The sequence below is a fragment of the Bombus affinis genome, chromosome 3 (assembly GCF_024516045.1).
Source record: "Bombus affinis isolate iyBomAffi1 chromosome 3, iyBomAffi1.2, whole genome shotgun sequence".
NCBI lineage: Eukaryota > Metazoa > Arthropoda > Insecta > Hymenoptera > Apidae > Bombus > Bombus affinis.
In genome coordinates, this window is record NC_066346.1 from 16119552 (window position 1) to 16140602 (window position 21051).

At 37.0% G+C, this 21051-nt stretch overlaps 2 protein-coding genes and 1 long non-coding RNA gene across 6 annotated transcripts in view; 1 reads left to right on the forward strand and 2 right to left on the reverse strand.

The window, feature by feature from the left end:
• LOC126914696 (uncharacterized) overlaps positions 1-21051 on the forward strand; it is a 733243-nt gene that overhangs the window by 153692 nt on the left and 558500 nt on the right. The gene's annotated exons all lie outside the window — the stretch shown is intronic.
• The window catches only part of LOC126914736 (uncharacterized), a 55563-nt gene that overhangs the window by 13531 nt on the left and 20981 nt on the right, over positions 1-21051 (reverse strand). The window lies entirely within an intron of this gene.
• LOC126914842 (uncharacterized) lies at positions 18288-21014 on the reverse strand. Its single transcript, XR_007709854.1, has 3 exons — positions 20908-21014; positions 20519-20829; positions 18288-18400 (listed from the first exon to the last, which is right to left on the reverse strand). It is a non-coding gene; the product is annotated as an uncharacterized LOC126914842 (long non-coding RNA).

The window sequence follows — 21051 nt, forward strand, 5'->3', positions numbered from 1 at the left end:
CTGTAGGCGTACGTGACCGTTGTCACACTTCTAGGACATTCGGTGGAAGGACCGTTAGGATACAGATGACTCATTAGGCACTTCGGCGATATACATTGTCGCCAAGGCCGCCACATCTCTATCTCCATTATCGGTCCATCGGATTTGAAGTATGCCGGTCGTGACATACCCCCCAGTTTAGATTGATCTTGGTCCTCTAAGATCGTAGTAGAATTGGTTGGATTTGTTTATAAATCGTAATTCCTATCCTGTGAATTTAAGACAACTAACCAAGGGTATTGTTACTAGTGCTAGGGTCAGCATTATCCTGGAAAAAGTACGTTTTCAATCGGTTACCATGTATCTTTTTCTTAATATTGTCGATAGATATAATGTAGTAAGGAGTTTTCACATCATTGATTCTATAGGGTCCTAATCATTCAATGTCCAACTTATCTCTTTTATGGTCATTGTGAATTAAAACAAAGTCTCCTTTCCTAAACACGGTCTGAGTTTTAACAATCTTTCTTTCTTGGTCTCGCTTGTAGCGTTGCTTATTTTGAATAAGTGTTTTGTGAGCTGTTTCCCAATATTTATTTAACTGTTTTTGCCAAAGTGAGTACATATCGTCATAGGTAAATGTGGGGAATTTGGATATTGCGGAAGGTAAGTTCGCTTTTCGCCCAAAAGTCAATTCGAAGGGGGAGAATCCTGTTCCTTCATGTTTTGCAGTGTTGTATCCTAAACAAATGAAATTAAGTACTTCGCCCCATTCTTTGTCATTGTCGTGTAACGCAGTACGAATTAAATCTTTAACCGAGGCATGTGTTCTTTCGAGGAATCCGTTACTCTGTGGGTGAAATGAAGTTGTTTTGACGTGTTTAATTTTAAAGGCCTCTTCAAATTTCGTCATTAAATCGCTAACAAAATTTTGTCCTTGATCTGTCAGAATCGTCTTTTGTGCCGAAAATATGTAAATATAGTGCTCAATGAGCGCGTTAATTATAGATTCAGTTCGTTGCGTTTTAAGGGGAACAAGGATTAGATATTTCGTAAGTTCGTCGTGAATTGAAAGTATATATTGATTTCCGCGTTTGGTTTTCGTCATCGGTCCTATGATGTCCATAGCGATTTTGTCGTTAGGGTGAAGTGGTGTGTCTGAGATCTGTGAGGACTCTTTGGGTCTGATACGTGTTAGTTTCTCCTTTTGACATGTGTCGCATGTCTTCACGAAGTTTTCTACTCTTTCAAAAAGGCCGGGGATTTTGAACTTATCCTTAATCCGTTGATACGTTTTCTGTATCCCTAAATGTCCTACGGTGTCGTTATGGTTTTCCTTTATTGCTTGTAGTATTTCGCTTTCGTCTAGTTTTAAGATGGGGTTGGGCGCATAAGTAATTTCCTTGTATGTGTCGTTAAAATATATTAGCATGAGTTTAATCTGTGTTTTCTCTAATTCAGTGAAATCGTTATTTCCTATGCCAATTTTTGTTGTATTTTTAAGAATTTTGTAAAGTTTTCTGATCCAAAGTGTCTCGTCGTATTCTCCTAAATCGTTTCGAGTTAATTGGTAAAATGTTTGATCATTCGGTTTAATTTCTATGAGTTTCGGGTTTTCGTTGTTGTTTTTCCATTCGTTGAATGAATTAGTGTGGTCAATTAATAGGTCGAGATTAACTATTTCGTTGCGAGTTACCGCGTGAACCCTAGATAAGGCGTCTGCAGCTGTATTATCTTTACCCTTTGTGTATTCGATTTCATAGTTATATTCTTCGAGTCTAAGTCTCCAACGAATCAGTCGACTAGAGAGGTCTTTGCAATTGTGTAGCCACTTAAGGGCTTGGTGGTCGGTTCGAATAATGAAGCGTCGTCCTAACAAGTATTGCCTAAGTCTTTTCACGGCCCATACGATGGCCAAGAGTTCCTTTTCTGTCGTGGTATAGTTTCGTTCGGGTGGGTTTAGTGTCCTTGAAATGTAACAGCAAGGATGACCGTCTTGTGACAGTATTGCTCCTAGTCCTTCGTTACTTGCGTCGGTGGTTAGGGTAAAGGTTTTGTTAAAGTCCGGATAAGCTAGTATTGGGGAATTACAGAGTTTGTCCTTTAAAGTATCAAAGCTAGTCTGGTGTTTGTCAGTCCAATGGAATGGTGTGTCCTTTTTTGTTAAGTCTGTAAGGCTTTTCGCGATTTTAGAAAAATTCCGAATAAATTTGCGGTAATAACCTGCTAAACCTATGAATGATTTAACGTCCGTGGCATTGCGGGGTAATCGAAAGTTTTTTACAGCGTCTAATTTCTTTGAGTTTGGTTTAACTCCTTCGGCTGAAACTACGTGGGCTAAGTATTCTAGTTCCGGTTTTACGAATTCGCACTTATCCGGTTGCAATTTAAGTCCTAATTCTCTGAGTCTCTGAAATACTATCGCGAGGTTTTCATTATGTTCTTGAATCGTTTTTCCCAATATCACTATGTCGTCCAAATAAACAAGGCAATATTTTCCTACAAGTCCAGTTAAGGCTCTGTCCATTAATCTTTGAAAAGTAGCGGGTGCGTTTTTAAGACCGAATGGCATTCGATTGAACTGAAAGTGGCCTTGCGGTGTCGAAAAAGCGGTATATTTTTTGGATTTCTCGTTCATTGGAATTTGATGAAATCCCGAGGATAAATCAAGCGCCGAAAAGAATTTCGCGTTTCCTAGTTGTGTCAAAATGACGTCTATGTCAGGTAAAGGATAAGCGTCTTGTTCCGCGAGTTCATTTAGTTTCCTAAAATCAATGACTATCCTCCATTTCTGTTTTCCTGAGGCGTCTAATTTTTTCGGAACTACCCATACCGGAGAGTTATAAGGGGAATCGGATTCTTCTATGATATTTTTCTTTAACATGTCTTTTATTTGTCGCGAAATTTCGCCTCGATGACATTCCGGTGGTCTATACGATCGTGTGTTAATGATTTTATCTTTGGTTAATGAAATTGTGTGCTGGGTTAAATTAGTACAGGGCAAAAGGTCAGTTTCTAAATTAAAGATGTCAACGTAGTGGAGAATAATCTTTTCTATGGATTCGCGGATTGGCTTTTCAATGTGATCTGTTCTCACTAGGCTTTTTAGTTTTGATACGTTGGAAACATCATGGAAATTTTGAATATTACTAGAAATTTCAATGTTTTGCTCACCAGTGTTGATAAAACATACTTTAGTTGGTTTGCCTTCCAGATAGATTGTTTGAACTCTGTTTTCTCCAGGAGTTAATTGTATTGGTTTCTGAAATAAAATGGTTTTGTCATTTAGTCGGATTCTGTCATTGGATATTGGATAGTTATACTTCCCTAAACATGGTAGCCCACTGATTCCGTCTTCGATGATTGGGAAGTTGTCCGGTACTATGTGAAAGATGTGGTCTTGTCCAAAAATTCGTTTCGTTACGTATTCGTTCGTTTCGTATTTGTCACGTCCCATAGAAAATTTTTGTCTAGGCCCTATTTGTATCGCGTTGACAGTTTTGTTACGTTTCACTAGGTTTATCCCTGCTCCTGTGTCGACCAGAAATACTCGCTCTGTGGTTCGGGTTGACAAAGGTATTGTGAGTAATCTTCCCGTGGTGATGTTGACTCGCGTCGTTTCGCGCGGTTCGTCTATACTCTGGTTCGATGTTACTTCTCGTGTTTCGTCCCTTTCTTGGACTGCTTGAATTCTTGCGGGTGGTCGGTCGTACTGGCTCGGTTGTAGAAAATTTTGGCATTTGTTGGCCATGTGTCCCAGCTTTCCGCATTTGAAACACTTCATTTGTGCGCGTTCAGCGGGTGGCCTATTCTCTACTCGGTCAAATGTGGTAGGTTTCTGAGCTACTAGTGCGTTAGGCGATCTAGATAGTGTATTAGATCGTCTTACCTGCATTGATTGATTGTTGAGGCGATTACTAGCGATTACATATTCGAAACTTTCCATCTTTGCATTTCTTTTCTGTCTCCCCTTTCTCACGAATACTTGAATACATGATTTTTTCAAATGCAATAAAAAAAAAAAAAAATAAAAAAAAATGCTAATTCGTATATTACAAAACTTCACAAAAATAATCGTAAGAATCTGTTCTATTTTTTCTCGTATATTTCCTTGTTTGGAAAAAGGAATAATTTATGACTTGTAATTTGTAAAATTACGCTAATAATATCAGTTTATTTGTACAAGATGGCCACCATACACATATTTGTCACATTAGAAAATATAGACCTAACCAAACAGGAATATTACACATTACAAGTTAACGTACATATATGTCGGAGATGAAAGAACACCGGAACCTTCCCTTTGGAACTTTGGGAAGACCCCTAGTATTGTAATTTAGATTTCACCATAGCCGTATTAAGAAACTGTTGTCATTCGATCCGACTGTATTTATTTGAGATTTATGATAGTGAGCTCGGGCTCGAGGCGACAATCAGTCGCCGAACGTAGCCGCGGTCAAAGGGATGAACGTTTTGTCTAACAAAGGCATGAAGTAACTCTATAGCTCTCCTTAAAAGAAATACTTGGGACAGGGCACGACGGTAAACATTTCAACGATTTCTGTCCCGTGGCTCGCCACACGCAGACTTTGTCCTTCGGGTAAGACGATTGTCAGATGCCAACGCATCTTCACAGTATATGTTTAGCTGGGCGAGGACCCGCTACGAATATAAAATTTCAATTACACAAAGTCTCTCAAATAGACAAATGGCCTGTGCCCCAACTACGGGAAGATAAGAGAAATCTATCCTTCCACGAACGACGCTTCTCGCTAGCAACTTTCCCCAAGGACAGCTAATATCTTTCTCTAACCACCAACATGGAAATTGACCAATTAACAGCAACGTCAATTTCCCTCACCCTTCGAACGAAGATTTTTCTCCGCGAATCCGATGATCTCGTGCCCTTAGGCACACCCATCATAGTTTTCTTCGACAGCGTCACCGCGACGGAGAGTCACTCTCTAGTGCGATCTCATCGGCAATCGACCTGTCTTTCGTATACGTAATAATTGCCCCTTGCTCTAACATACAGTGTAACTTAGACGCTAACGAAGGGTAAAGTTCGTCATCCCGTTGACCGCGGATTCGTTATTGAGCCTAGGATCATTGTCATTTGCTTCTCGAGTATTTAATTATCGCTATTACTTGTCCAATTCCATCATAGTCATATTTGCACTAGTAAATATCTCCTCTATTGCACAATGATCACGTCTAGTGCCAATAGGGATTCGTTTCACGCCTTTAACCCTAACTCTAATCTTAACGCCGACCCGACATCAGAAGTGGGATCAGTGCCGATTATAACAGTGTTAGAACATACGACCATCGTGCGCGAGTAATTCAGTCGCTAGTGCAAAATCGAGTGTGAAACCTAACAAGTTTTCGCTACCACGTTTTAACCCTTAAAATCGCACGTTCCGACCCCGCTGCATGGGGCGCAGCTGTCAACCTGATTATGAAAGGAAACCATAATTTCAATAACGAGTGGCGAGTCGACTTCTACGTACTGGAAGCATCATTGGGTAGATCAAGTCATCTGGGTGAGTCGTTTTCATTTTACTCCGATTCGGGAGCCGAGCGTTCACTAATTAAAGAGTCCGTGGCCTCGAGATTTCTGGCAAAAGAATGACTGACATATTGGTAATGCGAGGAGTAGGAAATACCCGTATTAAACATACGCCTCCCATTTGTTCATCGTGTGTATTAATGATTTTTACATCGAAGATAATTTCTCATGTCCTTGCTGATAGTTATCTAAAATATGATATCGCGATTAGTTGCGGAACTCTAAGTCTGGGTTTTGACGTAACATTTACACAAAATAGCCTCGCTATGTGTAAAACGAAAATAATTAATGTCTGTAATGAAACCACTGCAAACGAGATCGTCGTTAATGAAGCTGACACTGATGTACATGGTAATAATAAGAGTCGATCAATTTCTCTTCTCGACAAATTCAAAGATTCATTCGTTACGGGTTTCCTACGTATTCGTGTAAATACAGGCCGGTTAGAAATACGATAATTGATCCTAACATCACCGTACGAGGAAGTCCTTATAGACTTAGCGAGGAGGACCGAAGAGCAGTACGTGAGAAAACAAGCGTTTTAATTAAAGCAAAGATCATAAGGCCTAGTAATTCGCCATTCGCGAGCCCTACGTAACTCGTGAAGAAGAAAACGGCTCAGATAGATTACGAGTGGATCCCCGAGAGCTAAATCAAAGTACCGTCTCGGATCGGTACCCTTTACTCCTTATTGCGGATCAAGTCGCGAGATTGCAAGAGGCGAGATATTTTATTAGCCTGGATATGGCCAGCGGGTTTCACCAAATTCCTATTTATCCTAATTCAGCGGAGTATACAGCGTTCGTTACCCCCGACAGACAATATGAGTAGATGACGATGCCGTTTGAACTGAAAAAAATTGCACCGTCCGTCTTTCGGAGGGCCATTCGCAAGGCCCTAGGCGACCTCGCTCATTCGTACGTTGTTATTTATTTCGATAACGTTCTAATTATTGCCGACTCGATAGATCAAGCTTTAGGAAGATTGAACACATATCCTCGTAAAAGCAGGATTCTCTGTTAACTTTGCGAAATGTTCTTTTCTAAAAACATCGGTGCTCTATTTGAGATATGTAATTCATAACGAAGAAGTTCGTCCCAACCCGGGTAAAATACACACCTTAAGTTCTTTACCTGTGCCAACGGCCGTCACACAGTTCAGGCAGTTCATAGGGTTAGCTTCGTACTTCCGAAAGTTCATCCCTAAATCCTCACAGGTGATGAAACCCCTGTATGCGCTCATCTCAGATAACAGAAATATAACTTGGACAGATAGGCACGAGAAAATAAAACAGGGAGTTTCCGCCCTGATCGACGCGCCGGTGTTAATGATATTCGACCCCAATTATCCGATAGAACTACATACTGACGCTAGCTCGGAGAGTTACGGGGCGATTTCGACGCATCAAGTTGAAGGTAAAGGCAAAGTAATAGAGTATTACAGCAAAAGAACTACCCTCGCGGAATCTAGGTATAATTCCTACGAACTAGAGACGATAGCAGTCGTAAACGCAGTCGAGCATTTCCGTCACTATCTACATGGAGGGGAATTTCTTGTCGTCGCGGATTGCAACTCGTCGAAAGCGTCGAGTAATAGAGTACATTTAAATGACAGGGACCATAGGTGATGGGCCTACTTGCAGACTTTTGTTTTTATGACATTGTGTACCTGGAAAGTAAACGGACGGCCCACGTAGATTTCTTCTTGCGAAACCCCGTAGACTTAGACCACCGTAAAATTGATAAAATTGGGGAGAAAGAAATCAATCTGGCCGAAATATCGGAAGACTGGCTACTAGCCGAACAACGTCGTGATTCTCAAACCTTGGAAGTCGTCAAGGAATTGCAAAACGATGAGCTCGCGGAAGACACCGCGAATACATACGAATTACGGTCCGGTACTCTTTACCGTAGGATACAAAGAAAAGACAGGACTCTCTGTTTACCTATAGTCCTAAGAGGTTTTAGATAGTCTGTTATTAACCATGTGCACCAGACAATTATGCACTTAGGTTGGGAGAAAACGCTCGAGAAACTATACGAGTATTACTGGTTCGAAGGGATGGCGAAGTACGTTCGCCGATTCATTGAGAACTGTCATGCTTGTCAAGTTTCGAAAGCTAGTTCAGGTAAGATACAAGCCGAACTACATCCTATACCTAAGACCAGCATACCCTGGCATACGGTCCACATGGACATAACAGGCAAGTTGAGTGGTAAAAGCGATTCAAAGGAGTACGTCATTGTTTTGATCAACGTGCTCACTAAATTCGTATACCTGCATCATAATCGTAAGATAGATTCCCGTAACACCATTAAAGCGCTTAAATCCGCTATGTTTTTATTCGGAAGTCCCTGCCGATAATAGCAGATCAGGAAAGATGTTCTAAGGGTAAAGAATTTCGAGAATTCTGCGAAAGCAAACGAATTAAAGTTCGCTTGATAGCGACCGGTGCTAGTAGAGCCAATAGACAGGTAGAGCGTGTTATGCGTACATTGAAAATATGTTCACGGTAGTAGAGACGACCGGGCGGTCATGGCAAGACGCGATTGGGGAGATACAATTGGCCCTGAATTGCACCACCAACCGCGTGACTAAGGCGAGCCCACTGGAACTACTAATCGGTAGGACAGCAAGACCGTACGACTTGTTGCTACCTGATAGCGTTGAAGAAAGAGGAATAGACATCTCCGATGTAAGACAACAGGCGACAAAAAAATATAGCAAGTAGCGCCAAACACGACAAAGAAAGATTCGATAACACCAAAGCTAAAGTGGTTAGGTTTAATGTCGGTGATTTCGTATTGCGCAAAATCGAGGAAAGAAACCAAATCAAGTTAGATCCAAAATTTAGGGGCCCATTCGTAATAGCAGAGATTTTGGAAGGGGATAGATATACTTTAAAGATATTAGACGGCAAACGATCGTATAAATACAGTCATGACAGATTAAGAAAAATGCCGAATAGTTGCGTTCCTGTTGAGTTGGACGTCTGTAGTGATGACAATGGCAGTGACAGTGACGATATGACTACACCGATCTCAGAGGATCATTAACACTATGACCATGACATGTAACACAGTGTTTCCACACACAAGCCTAGTGTTACCATACACTAGCACACAAGCCTAGTGCGACCACACACTAGCATTCGATATTTCCACACAAGCCTAGTGCGACCACACACTAGCATTCGATATTTCCACACAAGCCTAGTGCGACCACACACTAGCATTCGATATTTCCACACAAGCCTAGTGCGACCACACACTAGCATTCGATATTCCCACATAAGCCTAGTGTGACCACACACTAGCATTCAGTGTCTCCATACACGCCTATTACATCAATGCACTCGTGTTCAGTGTCTCCATACACTGCACTCGCATTCAGTGTCTCCATACACGCCTATTACATCAATGCACTCGTGTTCAGTGTCTCCATACACTGCACTCGCATTCAGTGTCTCCATACACGCCTATTACATCAATGCACTCGTGTTCAGTGTCTCCATACACGCCTATTACATCAATGCACCCGTGTCCAGTGTCCCCATACACTGCACTCGCATTCAGTGTCTCCATACACGCCTATTACATCAATGCACCCGTGTTCAGTGTCTCCACACACGCCGAGTGCGGTAATATGATCCAACAAACTGAGACTCGTCCGTGTACGAAATCGAAAATGATCTGTCATGTCATTACGGTCTGACTGGTAACTCACAAAATGCAACTGGCGCTTTGAATACCAATCATAATGCTACTGACTTTTGTGTTTTTTTTTCTTCCCTACTTTATCATTGAACGTCCGATCGAAATTTTTGTTGTTAACCTGGGCCCTTGACCTATTTGGACAGTTAGTTAAACCATAAATAAACTAGTGTAATATAATTTAGCTAAACTATAAAGGAGTAAAATATTAGTCATATCAAGTCTAATGTTGGGAGAACCCAATATTTTAGATCCACCCGAGGACGTGTGATAGTCAGAATGGCCGTGTCGGAGATGAAAGAACACCGGAACATTCTCTTTGGAACTTTGGGAAGACCCCTAGTATTGTAATTTAGATTTCACCATAGCCGTATTAAGAAACTGTTGTCATTCGATCCGACTGTATTTATTTGAGATTTATGATAGTGAGCTCGGGCTCGAGGCGACAATCAGTCGCCGAACGTAGCCGCGGTCAAAGGGATGAACGTTTTGTCTAACAAAGGCATGAAGTAATTCTATAGCTCTCCTTAAAAGAAATACTTGGGACAGGGCAAGACGGTAAACATTTCAACGATTTCTGTCCCGTGGCTCGCCACACGCAGACTTTGTCCTTCGGGTAAGACGATTGCCAGATGCCAACGCATCTTCACAGTATATGTTTAGCTGGGCGAGGACCCGCTACGAATATTAAATTTCAATTACACAAAGTCTCTCAAATAGACAAATAGCCTGTGCCCCAACTACGGGAAGATAAGAGAAATCTATCCTTCCACGAACGACGCTTCTCGCTAGCAACTTTCCCCAAGGACAGCTAATATCTTTCTCTAACCACCAACATGGAAATTGACCAATTAACAGCAACGTCAATTTCCCTCACCCTTCGAACGAAGACTTTTCTCCGCGAATCCGATGATCTCGTGCCCTTAGGCACACCCATCATAGTATTCTTCGACAGCGTCACCGCGACGGAGAGTCACTCTCTAGTGCGATCTCATCAGTAATCGACCTGTCTTTCGTATACGTAATAATTGCCCCTTTCTCTAACGTACAGTGTAACTTAGACGCTAACGAAGGGTAAAGTTCGTCATCCCGTTGACCGCGGATTCGTTATTGAGCCTAGGATCATTGTCATTAGCTTCTCGAGTATTTAATTATCGCGATTACTTGTCCAATTCCATCATAGTCATATTTGCACTAGTAAATATCTCCTCTATTGCACAATGATCACGTCCAGCGCCAATAGGGATTCGTTTCACGCCTTTAACCCTAACTCTAATCTTAACGCCGACGCGACATATATATGTAGTATCTATTTACAAGTATCGCAGATTACCTCTTGAAAAGTAAGAAAACATAAAGACTAAAGTAAAGTTGTAAATCTAAACTACAGTTCAAGTTATACAAGGCATGCAAAGCTTCTCTTGAAACGTTAGGTGCGTACTTCGATATACAATATAAAGAAACATAGCCCGCGAGAAAAGCTATATAGTACATACCATACAGATCCCTCGCCATAACTTTGTCAATATGCTCAACGAAATCGGTAATTTCGGCGCCACCACTCAAACGCCGTTTCTCTCGCTTTGGATAATTGAATTAAATCCAGATCGTCCATGTTTACAGCGAAGCAACACGTGATACCGCCAAAAGTGCTTTCCACCTCCTCACATAACTGACATCGGCCGTCCGTGGATCCAACGGAAGGATTTTGAACGTTGGAGAATGCGTAACGCTGATTGGCTATTGAGCTCGGGGGTCGATCGTAGAAGGGGACGCCGGGTCGCAACGAGCCTCACAGTACCACTTCGACTGTGAACGCGATAGGAATTGGATCGTCTATTTTACAAAGCTCCTTTATCTTTTGCAACAATTACATTCGAATGTCTTTTCAAGCGCTAACGACATAATCGACGTTTGGTAAGCGATTAGTAACTGCGAATTCGTAGAATTCGTGGATAATTCTCGAGCTGTTTCGTGCGTACGCGATATTAAGTGGCACGCAAACAGGTGCACCTATTCGCGTAGCGCAAGAAATGTATCACGGAGGTCGTTCGAATTCGGGTGCACGATCTATGCCTATGACTGTGCAGTAGGGCATACTCTTCTCGACCACTTGTCTGGCGCCAACCACCACTATTGTCTCGCGAAGGCCAAGCTGTAAATCTTCGTTGCTTATACCGTTTTCTTGGTGAGTGTTAATTTTTTACTTATTCGATGGTATAATAATACCGTTATTACGAGGTAAAAGTTTTTGGATGTGTGATTTCTTGATTGAAGAGACGCTATCATTATTAAAAGTTTGAATATCCCGCCACTAGCGAGGGAAACATAATACAGAATGATTCTTTCATTTGCTTACATTCGATTTGTTAATTTTACTCCTATTCTCCTTTTTAATTCGTAATTTAATTGTGAGGACATATGCTATGGAGCAATTTTTGTTACTTTTAGCATCGTTGCTTTATTTGTTAAGACTGTTGAGCAATACGATCGTTTACTTTATTTACTGCCTTGTTTGCTATTATTCTACTTTTAAAGACAGGTATTTTGGAAATATAAACTTCTACATATTGGTATAATATTGATATACTTGAGATAAGCTCGTTTATGCTGTTACTGTTTAGGATCGTTTATTCATTAAAGTTATTGTAATCATATGACAACGAGAACTAGTGTAAAATATATAAAATGTATAGTTCTATTTTAATAATCAATTTTTAGTGCCTTTAGCGAAACGAATTGATTCGTATTAAAAATGTCGTTTAGTGAATAGGAAAATAGGACACTGAAGGTTTAACTAATTTAAAAGGATTTAGTTATTGAAGATAGTACTTGCTGAGCAAATGGATCGCGAAGTTGTCATAATGCTACAAATGATACACGCTTGTTAAATGAAAATCCATCGACTTTTCATTTTTCCATTTGTTTAAGAAATATGTTGTCCTATTAGTTTATTCCATTAATATTTATAATGATATATGCAAACAAAAGTGTATAAATAATAATATGCAAATAATTTTTTAACTTAAATGTCACTTATTTAATGTTTTATAGAATGCTATAAGTATACTACTGATAAGATTAATTAATCGAGAACGGAATTAATGCTGTTTACTGTAATCAGAAAGAAAATGGATTAAGGAGCGAGAAGATTTCGAACGTAGCGAAATTATTTGTTGATTGAATATCTCCTCCAACCCGACAAGCAATGCGGGTTATTACAAGTAGTTTTTACTTAATTTCCAATTAGTTATCGTATCTATAAGGTGTGGTCAAAGTTTTGGTACATAAATTTAGCTTGCATCGTATTGTACCGATTTATTTATATATCCTTTTTTATATGATTTATGTTATTGAGTTAGGATTATATTAAATTATTAATAAAATGAAAGAAAAATGGAAATTAAAATTAAATAAAATAGAATTGCATTAAATAAGAAATAGAAATAAAGTTGAACTAAAGCAAATTCAATTAAATTATTTCTTTTTACTTGCCTATGGGATTCTGGGATTATTAAAGTTCCTATTACGTACTCCTATTCTCGCTAATTCTTAAAATGAATTGACTATGAAATGAATGAGACTATTTCTCCGATTATATTAAATAGGCAATATCAATTACGTGTAATTGAATACATTATTCGAACGTTTTCTACAGAACTCTTGTTATTAATACATTATGGAAAATTTGAAACCAATTCGATATATATATATATATATATAGAGGTTTGCAAGGCATTTATTGCAAACATATGCTTAACGAAAAATTAGTATACAACATTAGTAGTAGTCTCAAACATACAATTAATTGCAGTAAATGTCCTGCGACTCTTACATACATTGTCATACTCGTTTGAAATTGTAATAATACGTTAATCTTGTCACAGTATCGATAGGATATCAAGATATTCTTAATAATATGTCCACAAGGAGTTTGCAGGGATATTCAAATATTTTCGCGAACCACTGTAATTCAGCACAAGAGCAAAAAATTCCAGATTTTTTAGTTCTCGATCAGAGTGAATGTTTATACAAGTAACATTCGCTATCTGTGTCCATATTTACCGAACATTTCTATTAAACCTGCGCCAAGCTCGTAGAATGCCTCAGGTCGTATATGAGATGTCAGTTTTATCAAACGAAACGGGACCAGCTCCGTCTTACGTTTTCGATTAATTTTTTTCAAGATCTTGCTCTTGCATAATTAAATAATTTGAAAATTTATAATAATATGTATATATAGAAATTTAATAGAAACAAATAGCAGGTGGACTTGTTAGATCGTCAGAAAATTATAGATTGTTATGTTTATGTATCGTTCGTATGACACGCTGTAAAAGTAAGAAACGATAATTATAAATTTATCGAAATATATTTATTATAAAGGGAAAAGAGAAAATGGCAGGGAAATATAGAGGAAAATTTGTTCGTAGGACGCTTCGTATTCAAGAGATTCCAAGATTGAAAATTTGCCTACCAAGTATACTTGAACTTGGCTCATTACGTGATAAATTAAAAAAATGTATTTTTCTTGAAAACAATGCGTCTTGCGAATAAATTTTGTTCCACATTCTCAGTTTATTTTCACACGTAGAATAGCGTCCTGTCGATTGTTTACTCCTCTTCGGTCCAGAATTAGCCATGTTCTAGTACGCTTGGTAAATTTTCAAACGCGATCTTCTCGAAAATAAAGAATCCTGTATATTCGAATTTAAGTTGTCGAACGAAACCGATTTATACAAATCAAATGTATATCATCGAATACATTTTTTTAATTTATCACGTAATGAGCCAAGTTCAAGTATACTTGGTAGGCAAATTTTCAATCTTGGAATCTCTTGAATACGAAGCGTCCTACGAACAAATTTTCCTCTATATTTCCCTGCCATTTTCTCTTTTCTCTTTATAATAAATATATTTCGATAAATTTATAATTATCGTTTCTTACTTTTACAGCGTGTCATATGAACGATACATAAACATAACAATCTATAATTTTCTGACGATCTAACAAGTCCACCTGCTATTTGTTTCTATTAAATTTCTATATATACATGTAGTATCGTGGACAAAAGGCCTAAGATATCTGCCGAATCGTAAACAATGTCGCGAGAGCCGCGGCATCGTCGGGTACATCAAGGTGTCGTCGGTCCTTTTTAAGTTTCGTGGTAAGGGCCCGCGTGACCCTGGCCACGCGCGTTTCGGGACACGTGTCTCGAACGACGGGAAAAGACAAAAGAAACGTTAAAGTCAGTATTAGTTGAGAAGCCGGAGAGAACGGATGCGAAAGGTGTGCAGAATGTGAATTGAGAAGCGAGAGCGAGCGAGTGTAGAAGCCGAAGAGTGTGAATCGGGAAGTCGAAAGCCGCGTCTGAAAATAAGACGTACGACAGCATTGTAATTATTTCGTTGCTTCGAATATTATTAATTAAATCAAAACATCATTACTTGTCCTTTCCTCTAAGACCCATTAAGATACTACATACATATTATTATAAATTTTCAAATTATTTAATTATGCAAGAGCAAGATCTTGAAAAAAATTAATCGAAAACGTAAGACGGAGCTGGTCCCGTTTCGTTTGATAAAACTGACATCTCATATACGACCTGAGGCATTCTACGAGCTTGGCGCAGGTTTAATAGAAATGTTCGGTAAATATGGACACAGATAGCGAATGTTACTTGTATAAACATTCACTCTGATCGAGAACTAAAAAATCTGGAATTTTCTGCTCTTGTGCTGAATTACAGTGGTTCGCGAAAATATTTGAATATCCCTGCAAACTCCTTGTGGACATATTATTAAGAATATCTTGATATCCTATCGATACTGTGACAAGATTAACGTATTATTACAATTTCAAACGAGTATGACAATGTATGTAAGAGTCGCAGGACATTTACTGCAATTAATTGTATGTTTGAGACTACTACTAATGTTGTATACTAATTTTTCGTTAAGCATATGTTTGCAATAAATGCATTGCAACCTCTATATATATATATCGAATTGGTTTCAAATTTTCCATAATGTATTAATAACAAGAGTTCTGTAGAAAACGTTCGAATAATGTATTCAATTACACGTAATTGATATTGCCTATTTAATATAATCGGAGAAATAGTCTCATTCATTTCATAGTCAATTCATTTTAAGAATTAGCGAGAATAGGAGTACGTAATAGGAACTTTAATAATCCCAGAATCCCATAGGCAAGTAAAAAGAAATAATTTAATTGAATTTGCTTTAGTTCAACTTTATTTCTATTTCTTATTTAATGCAATTCTATTTTATTTAATTTTAATTTCCATTTTTCTTTCATTTTATTAATAATTTAATATAATCCTAACTCAATAACATAAATCATATAAAAAAGGATATATAAATAAATCGGTACAATACGATGCAAGCTAAATTTATGTACCGAAACTTTGACCACACCTTATAGATACGATAACTAATTGGAAATTAAGTAAAAACTACTTGTAATAACCCGCATTGCTTGTCGGGTTGGAGGAGATATTCAATCAACAAATAATTTCGCTACGTTCGAAATCTTCTCGCTCCTTAATCCATTTTCTTTCTGATTACAGTAAACAGCATTAATTCCGTTCTCGATTAATTAATCTTATCAGTAGTATACTTATAGCATTCTATAAAACATTAAATAAGTGACATTTAAGTTAAAAAATTATTTGCATATTATTATTTATACACTTTTGTTTGCATATATCATTATAAATATTAATGGAATAAACTAATAGGACAACATATTTCTTAAACAAATGGAAAAATGAAAAGTCGATGGATTTTCATTTAACAAGCGTGTATCATTTGTAGCATTATGACAACTTCGCGATCCATTTGCTCAGCAAGTACTATCTTCAATAACTAAATCCTTTTAAATTAGTTAAACCTTCAGTGTCCTATTTTCCTATTCACTAAACGACATTTTTAATACGAATCAATTCGTTTCGCTAAAGGCACTAAAAATTGATTATTAAAATAGAACTATACATTTTATATATTTTACACTAGTTCTCGTTGTCATATGATTACAATAACTTTAATGAATAAACGATCCTAAACAGTAACAGCATAAACGAGCTTATCTCAAGTATATCAATATTATACCAATATGTAGAAGTTTATATTTCCAAAATACCTGTCTTTAAAAGTAGAATAATAGCAAACAAGGCAGTAAATAAAGTAAACGATCGTATTGCTCAACAGTCTTAACAAATAAAGCAACGATGCTAAAAGTAACAAAAATTGCTCCATAGCATATGTCCTCACAATTAAATTACGAATTAAAAAGGAGAATAGGAGTAAAATTAACAAATCGAATGTAAGCAAATGAAAGAATCATTCTGTATTATGTTTCCCTCGCTAGTGGCGGGATATTCAAACTTTTAATAATGATAGCGTCTCTTCAATCAAGAAATCACACATCCAAAAACTTTTACCTCGTAATAACGGTATTATTATACCATCGAATAAGTAAAAAATTAACACTCACCAAGAAAACGGTATAAGCAACGAAGATTTACAGCTTGGCCTTCGCGAGACAATAGTGGTGGTTGGCGCCAGACAAGTGGTCGAGAAGAGTATGCCCTACTGCACAGTCATAGGCATAGATCGTGCACCCGAATTCGAACGACCTCCGTGATACATTTCTTGCGCTACGCGAATAGGTGCACCTGTTTGCGTGCCACTTAATATCGCGTACGCACGAAACAGCTCGAGAATTATCCACGAATTCTACGAATTCGCAGTTACTAATCGCTTACCAAACGTCGATTATGTCGTTAGCGCTTGAAAAGACATTCGAATGTAATTGTTGCAAAAGATAAAGGAGCTTTGTAAAATAGACGATCCAATTCCTATCGCGTTCACAGTCGAAGTGGTACTGTGAGGCTCGTTGCGACCCGGCGTCCCCTTCTACGATCGACCCCCGAGCTCAATAGCCAATCAGCGTTACGCATTCTCCAACGTTCAAAATCCTTCCGTTGGATCCACGGACGGCCGATGTCAGTTATGTGAGGGGGTGGAAAGCACTTTTGGCGGTATCACGTGTTGCTTCGCTGTAAACATGGACGATCTGGATTTAATTCAATTATCCAAAGCGAGAGAAACGGCGTTTGATTGGTGGCGCGAGAATTACCGATTTCGTTGCGCATATTGACAAAGTTATGGCGAGGGATCTGTATGGCATGTACTATATAGCTTTTCTCGCGGGCTATGTTTCTTTATATTGTATATCGAAGTACGCACCTAACGTTTCAAGAGAAGCTTTGCATGCCTTGTATAACTTGAACTGTAGTTTAGATTTACAACTTTACTTTAGTCTTTATGTTTTCTTACTTTTCAAGAGGTAATCTGCGATACTTGTAAATAGATACTACATATATATGTACGTTAACTTGTAATGTGTAATATTCCTGTTTGGTTAGGTCTATATTTTCTAATGTGACAAATATGTGTATGGTGGCCATCTTGTACAAGTAAACTGATATTATTAGCGTAATTTTACAAATTACAAGTCATAAACTATTCCTTTTTCCAAACAAGGAAATATACGAGAAAAAATAGAACAGATTCTTACGATTATTTTTGTGAAGTTTTGAAAAAATCATGTATTTAAGTATTCACGAGAAAGGGGAGACAGAAAAGAAATGCAAACATGGAAGGTTTCGAATATGTAAAACGTAGTGAAATCCGTAAATGATTTCATAACTGCTCTTGAACATTTCTTACAAACAAACGAGTCATCTCATACTTTCCTACAGGAGAAGTACATATTCATCAGAAAAAATTCCATTGATGTTGTCTATGAATGCTTATGCATCCAGCGAAGTCTGTGATTATTTTCTTTATCTGGAAACATACGTTATAGTTTTGAAGTTATAGTTTTACATTATTTGTTCACAATCGTTATAAAAAGACCGGAAATGTATTCAGGTCACGCACATGCTTTACTGCTTTATACGTACCATCGATGTTAAAAAACAACTCGCACCGAAAGGATTAATATAATTTTTATTTAAATTTTTTATTTCGTATTCATAAACGAAAACTGTGTTGTGTTGTTTGTCCGCAAATATGTAAAACGATTCCATTATATTATAAAGTTCTGAAAATCGATAATTTTCGTTATACATTTCGTTAGTTAAAATAGTTAAATGACTTTCCAGAAACAAATCATGCTTCATGGACATTTTGAGCTTAGTTAACGTAAAAGTTAAACCTTGTTCTGTAATTAGTTAAGTTACATGAAATTAAATGGATTTCAAGTAGCTGGTATGTAAATGATACTTAAACTAACATGTAATGCTTAAATCGTAAAATAAATATACATCTAAAATCAGTTAAATTTAGGGAATCAATATCGATAAACGCGAAACTATAAATAACATCTTTAAGTCAAAGATTATTTGAAAGAATTTCAATTTCACTTCAAACTTGAAAGGATATTTCAGATCAAGTAAATAACAAATTTATACCGGTATAGTGATCGCATGTTTCTTGAATTCAAACAATTTGTGTAATCGGTACGAGAATGTATGCAATATGGGATATTAAAGAGAATCGCATTAGGCATTATTGCACCATGTACGTCATAAATCGTCGATGAAAGCTCTGAAGCGGGCAAAAAAGTTTATAGCTTCGATAAATAAACTGTTCTTTGTAAATGATAGGTTAAAAAGTAGGTAATCAGCATTAATATCAATAGGATATTCCATCGAATAATTTTAAGGATCTTTGTATTATAACATATCCTTTAGATAAAAGATAATTGTTAGTTTTATAACGAAGAATCCACAAGTGTTTCTACAGTAACAAAGTAATTAACGTTTCCTTAAGGGACTAATTCTTGTTACAGATTTCTTTCACCTTCATCTTTGAAACTATTCATAAATTATATTTATATCTTTCAAAAAATCACATCCTAATCCTTAATAATGCTCACAGTTTTGTAGTATTTAATATCTTTTGATTTATTCGAGATTTCTTCAAATCTAATACAGAATTCAAAATGTTTCACGTATTTATTATAGTCTATAGATTATGCTTACAGACTTGGTTCATGTATGTACGTATGTGTATTATACATTATTGTATTTAAGAATTTATATGATCGTCCCATGAAATACCTCTAGTCTGTAGGAAACAGTCTGTTGCTACTATGGTTTAGATGAAAGAATATTATGACATGTCGTTTAACTGTATGATACCATCTATTAATGTACCAACGATGACTTTAATGACAGTCTAATAGATATTGCGCTACAACTTTTATCGACGTGACTTATTTCTATGATGCACTTCGACAAGCTGATTTCAGCCAAATCAAGTCAAACGAAGTTTCTTATGTTTAATATTCATATAAACTTACTATGCATGTACGTAGTTTGTTTCAATAGCATCTACGTACTTTAAGAAACTAGTTGATGACGTTGTTTCAATAACACAATCATAGTGGTTTTTAGAATAATCATGATTCGAACGCAGACTATTAGGGGATGATATGTTTTAAGAACAAAAATTATAGTTTTCCCTTCTAAAACATGAGATTGAGATTGAAATAATTTTGAAAGAAGAGCGAAATAATTTTAATTCTTTAACCATTTAACTCTACCTTAATAACAAAATACAAGAACGTGTTAAGTATACATTATTACTAATTTAATTATTTATATCACTAATAAACAATATTCTTAATTCGCAATTCTTATATCATTGAACTATACTATTAATGAAATGATTTTATATAACTTGCAATTCAATGGAATAAAAACATGAATGAAATATTTAAACATACCTACGTACATAGATTTCCAATAATTTTACGTAACTTTATGAATTAAAACGTTATAATATATTTTGCATATATATACGGTATATATCTGTTACATTTATCAAAAATGATTCTTGTTCAATTACATTCGCCACTTATATCGCGGAAGCGTAAAATTATTTCAAACAATATGAAAATAATTTATCGTGAAAAATATTTTACGTATTGTTTCTCGTTTTTATCGTAAATTAAGCACGTTCCCATTTCTTGCCATAAGAAATAATGGATAATCGATAACAATAGCGTAACGAAAGTAAAAATTATTGTTCATTCACGTTTTGAACGTAATTTTATCAGCTGTACTTTTTCAGCTACTTTGATTTTACTTAATTTCAAAGAACATATTTAAATAATAGCTGGCTTAACGTATGAAATATAACGTCGAAATATTACCGCGACTGTCTTGAACAGATTTCCGCCTGTAGATGACTTTAAACGTTTCCGTATCTCGTAATTTGCGAGAAACGAATTTCACATACATTTCTACGAGACCTTGCTCTGTCCACCTTGCAGTTCTTTCCTTGATTGACTTTCAAATTTCCCCCTGGATTCTAGGCTGTTTCTGTCATATAGAGTGAAGAGTTCGCTGGCCCTCGAAGCAAAGAGACAAGCACATAGAAAGTCTGCCTTTGGGGTTGGAAGTAAGCATAATTTACGATACGATGATCTAATCCCTTCATCACGCTTGGAATATACATGGTTGCCTGTAAAAGGACGCAGTTTTATATTCAGCACGTTGCAAAGAAAAGATCTATGTCATTTTGTGATCTTATAGTACTCACTCGAGAGAAAAGGAAATTTTAATCAACGTTATATAATATTGATGAAATCCAATTGCTGGGTCAAGAAGAAGAGAAAAATATCCTCCGCCATTGATAAGAAATATTTCATTTGACTTTCTGTTTTAATATACTGCGAGCATGAGA